We start from the raw sequence: 17,769 nt of genomic DNA, 5'->3' as shown, positions 1-17,769 counted from the left end.
TATCTATCCATCTATCTACCTATCTATCTATCTATCTATCTATCTACGTATATATTGTTTAATTTATATCTAATTTTATATAGTCATCTCTAAATTTTCCTATCCATCTTTCCTACTACTAATTAATCTATCTATATTTTCATCTATCACTATTATCTATCTATCTATCTATCTTTCTATCTATCTATCTATCTATCTATCAGGCTCCCTTTTTTTATCTATTGTTCTTATCATATCTCTTTTTACTAAATTAATCTCTATATTTTCCTATTCATCCATGTGCCTGTCTATCTATCTATCTATCTATCTATCTATCTATCTATCTATCTATCATCTATCCACCAACCTACCAGATTATATCTATCATTCTGCTCTTATCTCTATTTAATACTCCAATTTATTAATCCCTATTTATTAATCCAAATAATTTATTTTGCCTATCTCTCTCTATTTACATACCAATTTGTTCATGTTATGGTCATAAATTGTTAAGATCTTTATTGAATATATTGAGCTCTCTGCACTATCCTTCTATTGCCTCTACCAAAATGTTGCATTTTTGACATCCTGGATACACATCTTGTCTTATTATTAGATTTTAAGCCCTTATGGGCTGGATTCTCTCCTTAATGTCATTGTTTGTATTTTGCGTGTCATTTACAACCTCTATTTGATGTATTTGGCTGCATAAAATGCTTTATAAATGAAATTAAATAATAATAATATTTACAAAAGGTTTAAAGCATTAAAGGTTTGGAAAGTTAGCAGTGCTATCAGAACTCTATACAACTATATTATGTTATATTATGCTAAATAATATCATGACGGTTAGGATGATTGGTTTACTTCTTTATTTAAAATTATGAGAAATACACAGAGTTGTTTTAATTATTTTTTAGACCAACAAAGCATTTGTCTAAGCCTCAGTTGTATTTCCAATGATGCCAGTCGCCTTATTTGAAGACCCTTAAATTAAGCTAGTTGACCAACATTGATCTAGATCACTTAACTCCAGAGGAACCCTTAAAATAAATTTCAACTCATAGCGTTAATAGGCTCTCATTACCATAAACTGTTTTCCAGGGGTACTGTTGTCAGAAGGATGTAACACATGGGGCACAGACACAATATTCATAGGGTGTCAGGTTTTAGACCATGTAACTTTTTATCTATAGAAATAAAAGGTGTGTTTGTACCAGACTTATTGTGGTACAAACACAGGGGGAATTGTTCATGTTAAGCTGCTTGTTGTCTGTAAAAAGGAATGTATTGGGTCGGTTCTGCACCTTGTGTTCACCTCTGGAAGCTTGCGCCTTCTCTATGCCTAAGATCCAACCTCTTACTGTAACGGTCCCCAGGGCAGCTTCTAAAAATCCCAGAATACCCTCCCAGCCAGGAACAGAATATAGAATCTAAAAAAAGTGATTTACAGATCTGAAAACCATCAAAGCCATCTTTAATCTTTACAGTAAAAGAGAAGTAATACCCACTTAAATGATTAGCATGATCTCTTCCTTTTGTGCCCACTATGCTGCCTTAAGGAGACTTAAAGGGAATCAGAAGCAGCCATTGCTGAACTCCACTTTGAAAAGTGCTCGTTAGCTGACTGTCATGCTGAAGCATTGGCTTTGGGCACCACTTCGTACTAAACGTTTTCAGGTTGCATTGCTACTCTTTTTACCACTCAAGTGGTGGAGCAGCAGTGCCAAAGAGTGTGATCAGGTATGTAAACACCAATTTTTCTCCAAATGTAACCAAAGATATTTTGATAATTTACTCCTACTTCCCACTTAATGGAGCCTATTTTACTATTTTTATTAGCAACTTTTTATGTCACTGGCACCAATGATATAACTGATTTTATCAGTCTGACACCAACAATGAAGCTTATTTTCTCCCAATGATAAAAACAATGGAGGATGAGGATAATCCAGCCGCAGTATACAGGGGAACCCTGGGGATGGAGGCCCTGATTTTAGAATTGGAAGGGGGCTATCCCTGTATTATTTATGTATTTTTCTGGTTTTAGAACAATCACTATTTTATACTCTGGGCTTTTCAGCTGGCTACGGGCCTTGGGGACATCAGATGACCTGGATGAGATAAAGTAGAGATGTTTATTTATATGCCTTCTACTTGACGTGTAGATATAGAATTAAACACCACCGATTATTAACTCAGAATTGTACTAACAAAAACACAATTTTAAAACCTTTGTCAATTTGATTTGCTTCAAACGGGTTTTGAAATTGCTTATCTATAGAAATGCAAAACCCTCTTAAAGAAAGGCAAATGCAGCCAACTGAAGGTCAAATAGATCTGCCAGTATATTCTAAATCAGTGGTCCCTAAACTTTTTCACAGCAGGGCCCGGTAACATAGAATAAAAGTTTGCCGTGGCCGGGTATTTGTACAGCTTACACTACTCTCAGCTATTCTCAGCATACTCCTGTCAGCATACTCACTGAGAATAGCATAGTGTAAGAGAGCCGGTGTGCTGTCAGGTGCTGGGAATGGAAGAGAAGTGTAAGCCCTACATACATTGCTCACCATTCTCAGCAGCTCCAGTGTAGGCAGTGTAAGGAAAGCAGCCCACGTTCCTGCTGCTTGCGCTCCTGCTGTCACACTGTCTGACAATGTATTTTGTAATTTGCGGCCCCCAACTCATCAGCCACAGACCGGCACTGGTCCCCAGCCCAGAGGTTGGGGACCACTGCTCTAAATAACCTCAGAAGCATCTTTAATTGGTGTCAAACTAATGCCATTGACACAGTCCTTTGTCTTTCTATTACACTAAATTCTTTTTGCCCCGTAAGAATTTAGTGTAATAGAATTGTTTGAATTAGAGGGTCTTGATTTTAAGCTATGTACACACTATGTAAAAAAAAAATGACTATTTTTTGTATTGTATTGAAATTTGCATTCAATTCCTTTTTTCAGTGAATAAAATAAAACAGCAAGAATTTCATGCAGAGTGTCTGGGATTGGACAGTGGGTGGTATCAGGTGTTTTCACATACACCCCAAGAGGTATAAGAGACCCAAATGGAAAGACTCATTGTTTCAGTTTGATTTTTACAAATCCTGATCCGCCTTAATCCTGCCATTATAATTGTGTATTTTGGAAGGTAATAACATAGGGGGTACAAAAGGAAAACCTCCTTGTTTTAATGAAAAGAGACTTAATGCTTGTAAAATGACTTTTCTGTATTGCTGCCTTTGTGTATTGGATATCTGTGCCAAGATACAAGTCACCAACTTAGCATTCTATATTACAAAATGGAGCAAAATAAAAAGAGATATTTTTCTGGATTAGTGAGTTTTATCTTTCATGCTAGCCTTGTGAAAAATGATGCTGATGCAGACAAGTTCAGCTGTGAGCTGGCAAGAGGAAAACAATTGCACAGTAGTTAGGAGATTGAGAATTAGGTACAAGATGCACACATTATTCAGAACATTTACACATACCCATCCACATCTAGCAATCATACATAGCCCTATTGACTAGACTGTGGCTGCAACTGGTGGAAAAAAGACTGCAGAGGGCCTAATTCTAAATGATGGCCTTGGCCAGTTGTCTAAATGTCCTGCTAATTTAGAAAGAACATGAAGACAACATGAAAATTTGGGTGTCATAAAGTTTGTCCTAATTGTATTAAATTTGTCAGAATGCAAAATGTTTCTGGGTCTTATCCCATCTTCAAGGCAGACAAGTTGAAATTTGGGCTAGAATAGATATGTGTCATTTCATTTCTATTCCCAACCCTGGTTGTGGAAGACAGCATACAAATTTGCACTGGATATTGCAGCCAGACGGGACACAGAGAGCAAATTTATGGATTCTAAGGACAGGTTCACACCAACCTCAGGATCAAGTGATTGTGTGTGGCTCCCTGCAGCTGGCACCTTGGCAGCTGCTAAAACATTTGCATTCCAGTGGTAAATCCTATTGACCCCCCATTCATTCCCTATTGAGTTGAGACAGGAAGCTGCCACGTAGCGTTGCCCAAGAAGCAGTGGTTACTGGCGTGAGGAAGCAGTAAAGACACCACAACCTTACCACAAGTGTAAACCTAGCCTAAAGGTAGGAGCAAACACCTTGCATTACATGCCCCTATGGTGTCCACTTTTACATTTTAAAACTGTCTGACCTTAACTTAACTAGTCTTTTTAGAAATCAGCAAAAAAAAATTCTTGAGTCTCTAAAAATAAGGATTGATCCCTTCAGATGTCTCTCCTTGGAACTAGGAAGAAAACATGTTATTTGCCGCTTTATGGCAAAACAATAGGTTTTCTTAAATCCTCACTCCCCAACATTTATTCACCCCCCCCCCTCCCCCCAAGTCTGCAATAGAGCTGACTTAAATACCTAATAACAATTCTGGACAAGCATGTGATTTATTCCATGTGACAATATTGGGCTAATTAGTACTGTCACACAGGATGCAGTTTCGTAAATTTAAACTTAGGGGACTCATAGGTGATGCAGAATTTTTGTGCTAATGGTTGAACAGGAGGAGAGGAAGGAATTAAAGTGGAACATTATTAAAAAAAAAATATCTCCATAATCCAAGTACAGTAGGTTCTGTGGCATCACAGCTTCCTTCTTTATTCTAGCACGGACAGGACAGCAGGGACCACCATCTTCATCCGGCTTCTGCTCACATTAACTGATCTTGCATTACGCATGCGTGAGATCTGCATTTTTTTTTTACATTCCAGGAAAGCCCCACATGCACATAAGGAGCAGCCTGCAGCCTCCTGGGATATGTGCATATGCATCCCAGAAGATTGTGGGTTTGCCCTTCAAGCTTTACCACTGCAGCAGTAACGATGGAAAGAGAGGGGTCCTCCAAAAAAAAAACTTTTAAAAATAAAATAATAAAATATATAAAAAATATTTTCGTTGTATAAAATGGTCAGCCAGCCTTTTGTACAATAGTAACAATATGGTGATAGGGCTGCTTTAAGTTTAGGCAGAAAGGCTCTATGCCTTGCATAGGCAAAGAATAGGTCAACATGTTTTGAAAAGGTTTCTCTGTACTTGTTTTTATTCTATTGATCTGTTTGAAGCTGAAGTTGTCTCCTTTCTCACTCTTTATGTTACTCTTGCAGAGTGCCCCCCAATGTGTCAGTAAGAAAGAAGCAAAAAAGCATAAAAAAGGTTTGTTAAGGCTATGATCATCAGGCCTAGATAGTGGCTTTTACTGCTGTACAGGTTTATGTAATGTTTAGTACTTTCTGGATGTTTGTATTATCTTTAGACTTCCTATTGAAATTACACACTGCCAAAAAATCTAATAAAACCTGAAGCTATCTCCTATCTCTTCGTGATAAGGATAACCTTTTCCAGGTAAATGATGATAACTTCAATCCAATTCATCAGGTTATCAGATAAGCAGAGATTACATACAATCGTTGCATCACACCTAGGTTCAGCAATCCTTCACTATCTCTTAATAGTCACTTCCACATTTAGGACTATTGTGCAACCGCATGGAGTCAGTTACTTGTCAGCTATCTCTTTCACGCAGATGGTTAGTTGTATTTAATAATTTGTTTAGCACAATATTGTTAGGACTAAACAATAATAATTTAAAAACTATAGTTTTTTTCCATTTATTATTTAAAAAATAATTTATCCAAAACTGAAACATAGAAAAAAGTAATGAAGGATTAGACCATATGTCAAGAGTTTTTTGCTATCCCCTGGGGAGATTCCCCACTTCTGAACATTGTTGCTTATATAGCAAGGTATAGGAAAGCCAAACATTTGAAGATGTCATCGGAGCAATAGGTGAGGGAAAAATCTTCAATGAAACATGTGAGTAAAAAACAAAAGTTCACTTTTTCCCAGATTTGCTTTCATTTACTGTATTGTTTTATGAAAGGAAAATAATGGTAATATTCATAATGGTATATAATCGATTCCTGCTCCAAACTGAACAAAAGTATAAACTAAAATGTTTTGCTCCGAGAATGTCATTAGATCAATAATCTCAGTTTATATTTAGGTAACACCTGGTGGCATATCTTTGAATTGCATGTACGACACAGCACAAAAAAATGGTTTAGGGCCAAATGACCCATTATTACCAACTCAAAAGTACAAATTTATTTAAATTGTAAAAAGGTGAAAAATGGTAAACAGGCCAAGTCTGTGAGATTTTTATTGTTTTTCCCTTTTAAATCAATGTTAAAAAAAACCTCCATGTATTATTCATATTATTTTACAGGTAGTTCCTGGGTTAAGGACATCCAACATACAAGTTAGCAGCGACATCTGCATTTTGTGCCGTGCTTGGCTTATAGGCAAGTCAAAGTATTTTTTTGTTTTAGGTAAAAGTAGGTGCCTCAGTTTCAGGGGTGTAGAGGGGGGGGCACGTGTGGGCATGCTGTGCCCTCACTTTTTTCGGCTCTGCCTCCGTATAGGCTCTCCCTGAGCGCTCGCCATGGATAACCTTCACTATTACTGTTATTACACCCCTGCTCAGTTTGATTTGGTTTATATTCGAGTTTATAGAATACATATGATTTTTTTTTTATCCAGCTAGCTTATGGCCCCTTGTATATATTGCCATCTCCTTTGCCCCTTGTTGTAGATGCCTGTAGTTTGCAGAGTTTAATAGTTCTAGGTAAAACCTACAGATGGGCCAATGAGTCAAAAAGTGACGTATCTTTGCCAATGGCTCAGTTTGAACTTCCATTTAAAGACATCAAGTCAAGTCAGTTATTTTCCTGGCTGTCTCTTAAGCTAACATATATATATATATATGCATAGGGGCATATTTATAAATGGGCGACCTGGCAGACCACCAGAAATGGTATAATACTTTAACTAGAATGACAGCACTACTGGGATGATCCTTTTCATAACCTTGAGATAGAGGGAAGGGCAGGGTATCTGTTTATTTCTACTGCCTGGCTGAAGTAGTATTCTGATCACACGTCTAACATCACCTGAATAATACAAGCTTTAGAGGGCCCATTCACAGGAGGACCATCCGATGTGGTGCATAAGTGGTACATTAACATCTATTTAGTTAACACACCAAAAGAGACCTAAATTGGACTTGCAGCGTTATTACTAGAGCATCACACCACAATGCAGGGTTAGTGTATTTCCATGAACTGTGGTGCACAAAAACTCAAGTGCATTGTAAAAGCGTGATGCAGTGCCATTTACAATGAATGTCAACACAAAAGTGTGTTGGGTCCTAAAAGCTGCACATGCAGATTGAAAGTCATCCTGCTGGTTATACTCTATGGTCAGAACGAAGCAAGTTTTTAATGTTACCAGGCTTGCTGGTCACCACCAGTCTCCATCCCAAGCTTAGTACATGTTCCAGGCAAATGCTGAGATATATATTGTGCTAGGTTGGCAGCGGACTAGGCTTTATTACATCAGGTAAGTTCAAATTTGTATTTACAATTCAATTTCAGAGATATAATGACAGTTTGGCTGTGAAATATGGATGAAAACTAAAATCCTAATTTCAGAACTTTTACATGGACCTGCATTTAATTATATGGAGATGTGTATGATGCCCTGTCTCTGATTTTTACTAGGGGGTCACAGAAAGTTTTTGCTGTTCCTAAGATGTGGATGTCATTACCGACTCTTTGTTTATATATAACAGATAAACAATTTTTACTTCTCTAAATTCATACTATTTTTCATTCCAAATTAGATAGGATTAATTTGCATATAACTGCAGATAATACGTATTTTGTAAAAACTCTTCATGCCAACCCATATAATCTTTTGATGTTAATGTTATTATATATGGTAATTTAGTAACAAAGCCTTTGTTTGCTGAATGCTGTTGACACATTGCTGTGCGGGTTAATGGAAAGGATTTGCACTTCTATTCATATGACTGCAATTTCATCATCAGACACCAAGCATTGGAAACATTTAATAACTCCATTCTGGAATAATCACACGTTTAATTGTGGGAAAAGCAATTGCTGCCTCTGTCACATTGTCATACATAGAATGAATATGACCTTGAGGTGTATCTATCACCTACATCAAGGATAGAGAAGTAAGCGTTCATCTAATAATTCACTGGGGACCACAGCTATCAAATCCCATTTTGTGATTACATAGGATGTATAGTGATTTTGTATATTTTTTTATTTGCTATGGTCAGGAATACAAAAAGACGTTTAAATATAAGCAATTGCATTAGAATATTCTGTATTTTATAGGCAGCCAGGCTTCGTACACACGTGCAATATTTGTCATTAGAAAGGATCTTTCATGATCCTTTCCAATGACAAAAGACTGCACAATGCATGAACTAGCTAGTTCTGCTCCATGAAGAGGGGAGGGGGGAGAACGATGGAGAGAGAATCCCTTTCACTTGTATTACAATCGTTCCTCGTTCGTCGGCCGTGGATCTGCCAGGACAAATCCATGAACGGCGAGCACTGTACACATGCCAGATTCTCATCCAATATCAGCCCTGAGGCAATAATGGGACGAGAATCATCTGACGTGTGTACGTAGCCTAAGACTCTGGTCTACTTTACATGTATTTTCCTAGGTATTTTTATCTGCTAACAAATGTTTACACATAAGTGAATTAGTCAGTACAAGGCTTTTCTCACCAGCACTTTTTTGTACAGCTCCATATACTGTTTCAATTAGAGAAAGGGTGTCGTACACACAGCTTTAACTGTGCACCCTCTTTTAAAAAAATACTGAGAATCCTTTGGCATGGCATCCCTTGGTATCCTAAATGCTAACCTATAAAAGAAAGATAAGTATTACAAAGCAGGCTTTTCATAGCATTGCCAATAGAATTGGCAATGCAGAATGCAAAGACAGATAAAATATTGCAATACTGGATATCCTACTAATATCTATCTATATATATATAAAGCCTTGCCTGTTTACATCTTTTCCTCCATTATCAACATGCTAATGACATTTATGTTTATAACCTTTCTGCTTTCATTTCATATTTTAGTTTATATCATCATTTAATCTCTGTGCTTTTCTATGCAAGGCAGATTATGGCTGGGGAGATCTGCAGGGTTCTCATAGCACCATGTCATGGTACTCCCCTTTAGACCTATCAACCCTGGGTTAGGAAAAGCATTAAGGTGTCAAAAGTTCTTCCCCATTCCTCAGATGTGAAGACACAAATGACACTGTGAAAGCTCCGGTTTCCTCCTTCCTGTATTGGCTCATGACTGACAGTTGTGAAGGAACCATATAGACTGTTGCTAAACATTAATTTTACAGTCAGCATTATATAGTTTTACAGTTATACAGTTTTACATTCTACAGTTTTACCATAATATTGTGTTCTCAAAATTCCCTTTTAGGCCAGGTTCACATTATTGTATCTGAAATGTGACCTGCACAGCAATATACAATGATGTTTTGCTCATTGATGTCCCATTTAAAACGAATAGAATGCCTTAATGCAACAATGAATTTGTAGTAGGAAGCACTCTTTTAAAAAATATTAGATGATCCTGCCATGAGGATCCTTGTGCAGGCCTTACTTGTTACTGGGTGACAACGCTTTTTTACTGTCTTAAGCAGGCATGGACCATTGTCACCATCAAGAAATCAACTTAAACTATAGGACCATCAATGGAATGCATGTATACAGGACATGGATGTAAGAAAGCTGCATGTGCTCTGCAGCAGTGAAATCCATTAAAGAATTTAAAACAGGAAAAAAAATGTATTTTAAATAAAAACATATATTAAAGTGTAAGTAGACAACCCTTTTATTTTAAGTAAAAATTCTGAGTGTTTGTTCTTTCTCTTTAAAGAAAAGGGTGCAGCACTGCCCCCTAATTCTTGATCGCCTAGGCAAAGCTACCTACGTCACGCATCCTGGGAGGCTCTTGGGTGCTCCTTCTGTGCATGGCCAAGAGAAGCCGTTTCGTCAAAGGAGAAAAAAAAGCTGATCTCAAGCATGCACAGTGAGATCGGCAAGTTTTTTCCACCAATTACGTCACCCTATCTTGAGCATGGGTGGGGTGACGTAGTAAGAAGAACCCGGAAGAAGAGGGGAAGATGGCGGCGCCTGGAGCACTGGCCCAAAGACAGATAGTGGGACGACGCGGGACCTGATGGAAGAGACACTAGGACCGATCGACTGCTCTGTGGGATTCAAGGTGTGTATATTTTTTTTTTTTTGTTTTGGCCATTTTTGAGTGTGGTTCCTCTTTAAGGATGCACAGTAATTAAAACAGACTTAGCAAAAGTTATAGATGACTTCTACCTTGTCATTCCTTACTTTTACGGAAATAGATACATTTTTATTCTTTATTTTGTGAATTGCAAGTATCTTATTTCCCCTTTGTATGCTTTGCCCTCCCACTTCACCATTCCTTGCTTTGGTGAAAGTGATGTCTGCATTGTCCTAATGATGCCATCTGGGATACCTACATCCCGGGAGGCAGTGCTTTCTACTACTCAGTATATCCCACAATATTTCACTCCTGCCATGGTAATTTGTAAACAAGTGGCTAATGTCAGACCTCTGTCTATGTACGCGTAACGATGAAGCGTCATCAGTGGGCTGCGAGTAATAGAAAAAGATGGCCCACTCACCATGATATACAAAAAAAAAAGATGGCGGCAGAGGATAGGGCCTGCAGTAGAAAAAAGATTTTTGAGATTATTCTATATAGATATTTTGGATTAAATTGGTGTTAATTACATATTTTTTGAACAAAAACCCAGCAGTTGTCCCTAACACCCGGCATGGCAACCATTAATAAAGCCAGGCAATATTAAAATAAAACAAAACTCCCTGAATGTAACAAGACATTCTAAACATGTATCTGTGTACTGTGACCACCACGACCTGTGACTTTTACTTCTGAAATTATTGCAATCCCATTTCATAGGCAGCCCTTTGATATCGCATTTCTGACGCTTCAAAGGCAATAGAAGCCTTTACCGCAGTAAAGTAATAAACATTTACTTGAAAGGAAAACAGATCATAGTGTTGGGGTATAATCCTTCATGAGGGTAAGATCCAAAGTGAAGGTGTTCCCACGGGAATGGGTTGGGGAGGGCGGTCGGTCCTGGTACGTGCAGGACTCATGTGAGGTGTAATGTTTAGGCCTGTCATGCCATGCTATCATGCCATGTCATGGCCTAGTGATGTCCTGTTAGAGATGTCAAGTTGCATGACTTTACAGACCAGAGATGGGTCCAATTCAAATTCCCCAAAAATTTGTCCATAAAAATGTAAACGAAATTTCAATATTGTGGGCCAAATTTAGGTGTTTTTTGACAGTTTATAGGGTACAGTGGGCCTCAAATGACCCCTGGGGTTTACCTTTAACTGCCCTTTTTTCAGTTTCTTTTACATTTTAATGCTTTTTATTAAAACACATACAATACAGTAACAGTGGTCAGGTTTGTTATTCAATACAGAGTAATGGTAGGCTCATGGGGTGGTGGACTAAACATGAGGTGAGCATCACTGTTACCATAGCAACACCTCATCCTGGTGACAGGGACTCACAAAACTTTTTTCCTTAATTTTTTAATAAGAGTGTATTAGAATCGTTTCTTGGTGTTGACTGGTATTCGGGGCTCCATTTGAGAGATTTACCCTGACACCTAGAAGTGAAGAAAACTTTTCAGTGACAACGCAGACCTACTTTCAGGTTTTTAATTACTGTCTGTGTTATTGTTTAACATTTTCCCTCAGTTCCTAATTGTTGAAAACATCAAGGTTAGGGGAATTGTAATGAAGCCATGGCTAGATAAAAAACAATGACAGGAGTTCTAAGCTGGGGGGCCCCAACTACCGTGGGCCAGTATTGGGCCATTGGCAGTGCCGAACTAGGCCACAGCCATCTTTTTTGGCTGCAGTCCTTTCTGTGACGGGAAGGATCTGTGACCTCTGGTCATTTGATTCGGTCAAGAACGTCATCTGGCTTAAACGATTGGCTAAACAAAATGACAGGAGAGAGAAGTGGGCTTATATGATTGGCTAAATGAAATTCAGGTAGTCCCTGAGTTAGGAACATCCGACATACGACATATGGACAAATCCTAGATAGGAACTGGCTTCCCTGCTTGCTTGTGTGCAGGACAGAGGCTTGATGGGGAGGAAGGGCAGTTCATGTGACTTGCAAACAAATATTTTGCTGTTGTGCAAGCTCTTGTAACTCTTTAATGACCAAGACAAACTGCATACATTTTTTTCATATCAAAGCACAGCTTGCTCCAGAAGGTAATGAATGTTCAGGTTAAGTTTTTTTTGCTTTGTTTGTGATTAAATTACAGTGAGGATTTTATGCAGTAACTGACACAACGCTGCCTAATATTATGTTGAGACAAACATCTGTCCTAATTGCATTTATTAACATAATGTACTTGTTCCGACTTACATACAAATTCAACTTAAGAACAAACCTATCTCGTATGTAACCTGGGGACTACCTGTAGCAGGAAAGAGGATCTTGTGATTGGCTGAAATGACAGGAGAAGACACGGAGCCTTCTTGAAGGCTGCAGTCGATGAGAACTTGTTTTATGCAAGAATTTTTCCACTGGATATACATGGAATGTCCAGGGATGCTTCAGACTGGTACCACTTAAAAAACACCAGCTAAGTATTCCAAAGTAAGAGCACAGCACAAGCTGCTTGCTTTTAGACAGCCTGTCTCTGATTAAAACTGCAGACAGGGGCGGCCAGTCTGAGAGAAAGGAGAGGAATCTTCGCACTGTGCCGTTTGTCTGCTCACATTTTAGCTGCAGCTATTGATCTTTGTTAACATTTGGTTTTTATTCAGCAATCGTTATCCCCACAATGGCGGCCATTGCTGTAGCTCCTCCGCATGTCAGTGACTGATCCTAAGGTTTAACTTCTTAGGCCACATACACCCGTGCATTAACTGTCGTTAGAAAACGAACGGTTGCCGACAGATCAACGATAATTTTGAACGATCGTATAGTGCACAATTCTGTACATGCTGTAACGATACGTTCAAATATAATCCACCAATAATGTACAAACTCTAGATACGATGGTTTGAACTATGCAGGAAGTGACGTGTATCAAAGAAAATGTATCAGAACAATCCACGATCACTGAACGACCGTACACACAATGGACAGTGAACAATCGTCGCCCAATCAGATCCACCGGGAAGGTCTTTCGGTTCCAGCGACATTCCTCGTTCATCGGTGTCGTTGGCCAGTCATTGTTCACTTTTTTGTTAAAAAATTATCAGATGAACGGTCGTTAGTCATTCGTTTCCATTGAAAATTATTGCACGTGTGTACATAGCCTTAATTAGCAACAAGTAATAGCCATCATGCCCCCTCCTGTATCTCCCAACAAAGCACTTTGCCTGCAACCACGTGACAGTGCCACTCAGACCTATCTGACACTTCCGTGCCAGGAAAGGGTTAATTAGAAGAAGCCTTTCTTGTGTTAATCCTCCCACTAGGGGGCGGGTCACGAGTTGAGGATGACAGTGGCCACGCCCTTCGCCACGGGTGCCACATGACCGCGCCTCCTCCTTGTCAATCCTTACGTGTAAGCGCCTGCAGGTTCGCGATCTGCCCGCCCACATTCGGCCCCGCCCCATGGGCGGTGCTCTTACAGTCAGTGTTCGGGCTGCCGGCTCCATGCGCCCCGGGACCCAGCGGAGGCAACATGAGGAGCGGCTGCAGCAGCGGGGCCATCCCGGGCCTCCTTCTGCTGCTGGTGTTGGGGTGCCGAACGGGCAGAGGTAAGGGGACGGGGTGCGGGTGGCATCGTTCAGGTTTGTTCTTCAACCTCATTGTCCTGTGCCATGGCTCGCCCTCCATCATACCCAGGCCGGGCTACATCAGCACCAGCGCGATCATCACACCTGGCCTCCTTCTTCCTCATCATGTGGCCCCATCATCCATCTGCCATGGTATTTTCCAAAGATTGCCAGGTCCTGAATACCCCTCCTTCCTTGTGCCAGTATGGTCAGATCTCCCTCACCCCCCATACACCTCTCACCCACCCCCAGCACTTTCCACTGCTGTGCCTAGGACCAGTGTGCCACCAGCAGGAGTTCCTGCTATAATGCCTATTAGGCTGGCATGTAAAGCTCTCCTGAAAATACTTTTTGCTTGACTGCCACCTTTGTTATCCCTGAACAAGCATGCGGCAAGGGAAGTCACAACCTCTGATCTGCCTCCCTGTTCTAGGTGTAGAAACTCAGAGATCAGCATGACAGCCAGGCAGGGGGCATTTCCATAGGGAGAGTTTGGCCAGGTACAATCCCAGCACAGGCTTCCTGTAGGTGCCATTACTTCATGTAAAGGTAAAATGCCCAGAGAGGGGTGACAAATGTCGGGTAGGAAAATCACATTCTGTGTTTTGGGAACAATATACAAAGAAAAATCTGCGACGGGCTTTGTAATTTAAAACACCTGACAGCTGTGTGCCCGTCTCACCAGTCTCACCCCATCATTTCCGTCTTACTGTCATTGTGCGCCTCGTGCCAGTGTAAAGAACTCTCACTGATCGGCCCAGGGCTTGTTTCATTGTCACTTAGCAGCCTGGCACATACGTGCCCATTTCTTATATACATGCCAGGTCTGTACTAATAACGTATAACCAGCCTGGTATATAGGTACCCATCTTTTATTTATATACCCAATATGTACTATTCAGGTATGATCAACACCCTGGTATGAGTGCCCATCTCTTATATACATGCCAGGTCTGTACTTATATAGTATAACTAGCCTGGTACATGGGTGCCCATCTTTTATTTCTATACCCAATCTGTACCATTCATGTATAATTACCATGTTGATACCTAAGTGCCCATTTCCTATGTACATGCCGGGTCTGTACTTTTATTGTGTAATCAGCCTAGTACATGAGTGCCCATCTCTATTGCCCATGCCAGGTCTGTGCTGTGATTGTATATTCAACCTGGGACATGAGTGCCCACTTCTTATATACATGCCAGGTCTGTACTATTAACATATAACCAGCCTGGTACACGAGTGCCCATCTTTTATTTATAGACCCAATTTGTACCATTCATGTATAATCCACATGTTGGTACATAAGTACCCATGTCTTTTGTCCATGCCAGGTCTGTACTATTAATATATAATAATCACCCTGGTATATGAGTGCCCATTTCTAATATACATGCCAGGTTTGTACTATTCTTGTGTAATCAGCCTGGTACATGAGTGCCCATCTCTTTTGCCAATGCCAAGTCTGTGCTGTTATTGTATATTTACCCTGGCACATGAGTTCTCACTTCTTATATACATGCCAAGTCTGCACTATTATTGTATATTCACCACCTTGGTATCAGTGCCCATCTCTTATATACATACCAGGTCTGTACTACGTATGTGTATTCATCACCCTGGTAAATGAGTTCCCATCTTTTATTTCCATACCCATTTTGTACCATTCATGTATAATCACCACATTGGTACACATTGGTACATAATTGCCCATCTGTTATGATTATGCCAGATCTGTACTATTTATGTATATTCATCGGCCTGGTATATAAGTGCCCACTTCTCATATCCATACCACGTCTGTACTATTAATGTACAGCCATCCATCATCCTGGTACACAAATGCCCATATCTTTTATCTACTGTCATAATCTATAATCACCCTGATATACAATGCCCATCTCTTATATTCCATCACCCTGGTACATACATTAGTGCCTATCTCTTCTATCCATGCCAGGTCTGTAATAGTATATTAATCAAACATCATTTTACCCCCTATCACTCCAGTGCCCTATTCACATGCAGCACTTTCACCCTCTGCATTTAACTCATCACATTTCAGCCCCTCTCCTATACTGTCCTCAACTCTGGGCAATTCCCTGCCAGCTTGTGCCCCGCTTACCAGCTGCTGGTATCCTATAACCCCCATGTTGTATTCTTTTTAGACTTCCACTGCCTCAACCTTAACTTGTAGTTCACCTGCAGTGCCAAGATTGATAGTGGTGCAGGGTTCAGTAACCCATAGCAACCCAATGCAGTTCACAGTAACCCATAGCAACCCAATGCAGTTCACAGTAACCCATAGCAACCCAGTGCAGTTCACAGTAACCCATAGCAACCAGATTTCTACATTACACTAGCTCCTTGCTCTCCTATTATGTTTTTGCTCAAATCACGCCATTCATTCTTTAGTTGGTTGTAGACCACCATCCTCACCAGTCAGAACCATTGCCCAGCATTCTTCTTTCTCTTGAACCCTATGGTTTATCATCCGTCACATCACCCGCAGCCTGTCACGTCTTAGCCTGCCACTCACCATCCCATTTTCCCAGCTTGTACCCATCTCACCATTGGCCTCATCACTCAAACACCTTCCCGCCACCGGCCCACTCACTGCTTGGCTCTCTCCATAGCGCTTCCCCCCTCTGACTGCGAGGAGAACCAGTTCCAATGTGCAAACCAACGCTGTATCCCCAGCCTGTGGAGATGTGATGAGGACGATGATTGTTCGGATAACAGTGATGAGGAGGGCTGCCGTGAGTGCGGGATCCTGGGGGGCATTGTGTTATTTCTGATGTACTATGAATCTGTGACCATGGCTGCTTCATGGCCTGGAATTGGGACGATTTGTGTTTGACAGCTGCAATGCTCTGGGTATAGTTTGTGATGTGGAGAACAATTGTGCTCAAGTTTACGAGACATTTATCATACAAATGATGGACTTTCCATGACCAGATCTGAAGGAGTCCATCGTTTCCAGAATCCTACATAAGAATCATGGTGTCTCCTACTTAGGTGGCTGCAGAAATGATCATTGACTGGTCTGGCCGTCATCATGTCGTCAGCTACCTTGAGATCCAAAAATCATCCTCGAATAACTAGATTTTGTGGATAGAGATTGGCTATGTTGGTTGACTGTGACGGATCTCTCGTCCACCTGAAACTTCTGCTTCCAAGTCCATAAACATGACATTAAAAAGAGCACATGTTCAAAATGTTCAGATTGTCCATTAATCTCCACAAGTCTAGCTGTCCTCTTCTTCTGCTTGTTCTGGGTCAAAATGTTCTGATCCAGTGACAATTAGCATTTGAGAAGGACAGCAGTCGCAAACTAAGTTCCATTATTAGAACTGATTACCCTGCATCGTGTTTCTTTTATGCGATATAATATCAGACAAACAACGGATGGCGTTCCCATGCTGCGCATTTGTTTGCACCTTCATGCCACTGTTATTAAAACATCCGATAACAGAAATCTGTGCATCAGAACCTATCCACCCCCTCAGGCTGATTTGAACTATGGCTAGGTACACACATGCAATATTTGTCGTTAGAAAACGAATAACTTACCACACATCTACGATTGTTATAGTGCACAATTCTGTACATGCCGTATACGATCGTTTGAACAATGCAGGAAGTGATGTGTACCGCAGAACAATCCACGATCAATACACGACCGTACACACAATAGATAGCGAACGATCATAACCCAATCTGATCCGCCAGGACGGTTGTTCGTTTCCAGCGACATTCCTCATTCACTGCGGTCTTTGTGCATTTTTTTTGTTAAAGTTTATCGGACAATTGGCCGTTAATTATTTGTTTCCAACGACAAATTTTGCACGAGTGTATGTAGCCTAAAGCAGCATACACACGTGCAATAATAGTCGTTGGAAAGGATCTTTCACGATCCTTTCCAACGACTAATATTGCACGATGCATGAAGGAGTGCTGTACAGACAGCACCGTTCTGCTCTATGCAGAGCGAAGAATGACGGAGCGGCACCCTGCTG

General features: G+C 40.3%; 1 long non-coding RNA gene across 1 annotated transcript; it reads left to right on the top strand.

Annotated features, from left to right (window-relative positions):
- The first annotated feature begins 13,606 nt into the window (after positions 1–13,606).
- LOC140336513 (uncharacterized) lies at positions 13,607–16,970 on the top strand. Its single transcript, XR_011921900.1, has 2 exons — positions 13,607–13,731; positions 16,387–16,970. It is a non-coding gene; the product is annotated as an uncharacterized lncRNA (long non-coding RNA).
- The last annotated feature ends 799 nt before the right edge of the window (positions 16,971–17,769 follow it).

Source organism: Pyxicephalus adspersus, chromosome 8 (genome assembly GCF_032062135.1).
Source record: "Pyxicephalus adspersus chromosome 8, UCB_Pads_2.0, whole genome shotgun sequence".
NCBI classification, from domain to species: Eukaryota; Metazoa; Chordata; class Amphibia; order Anura; family Pyxicephalidae; genus Pyxicephalus; species Pyxicephalus adspersus.
Note: the sequence above shows the minus strand (reverse complement) of the source record. Positions and strands in the feature narration are given on the sequence as shown.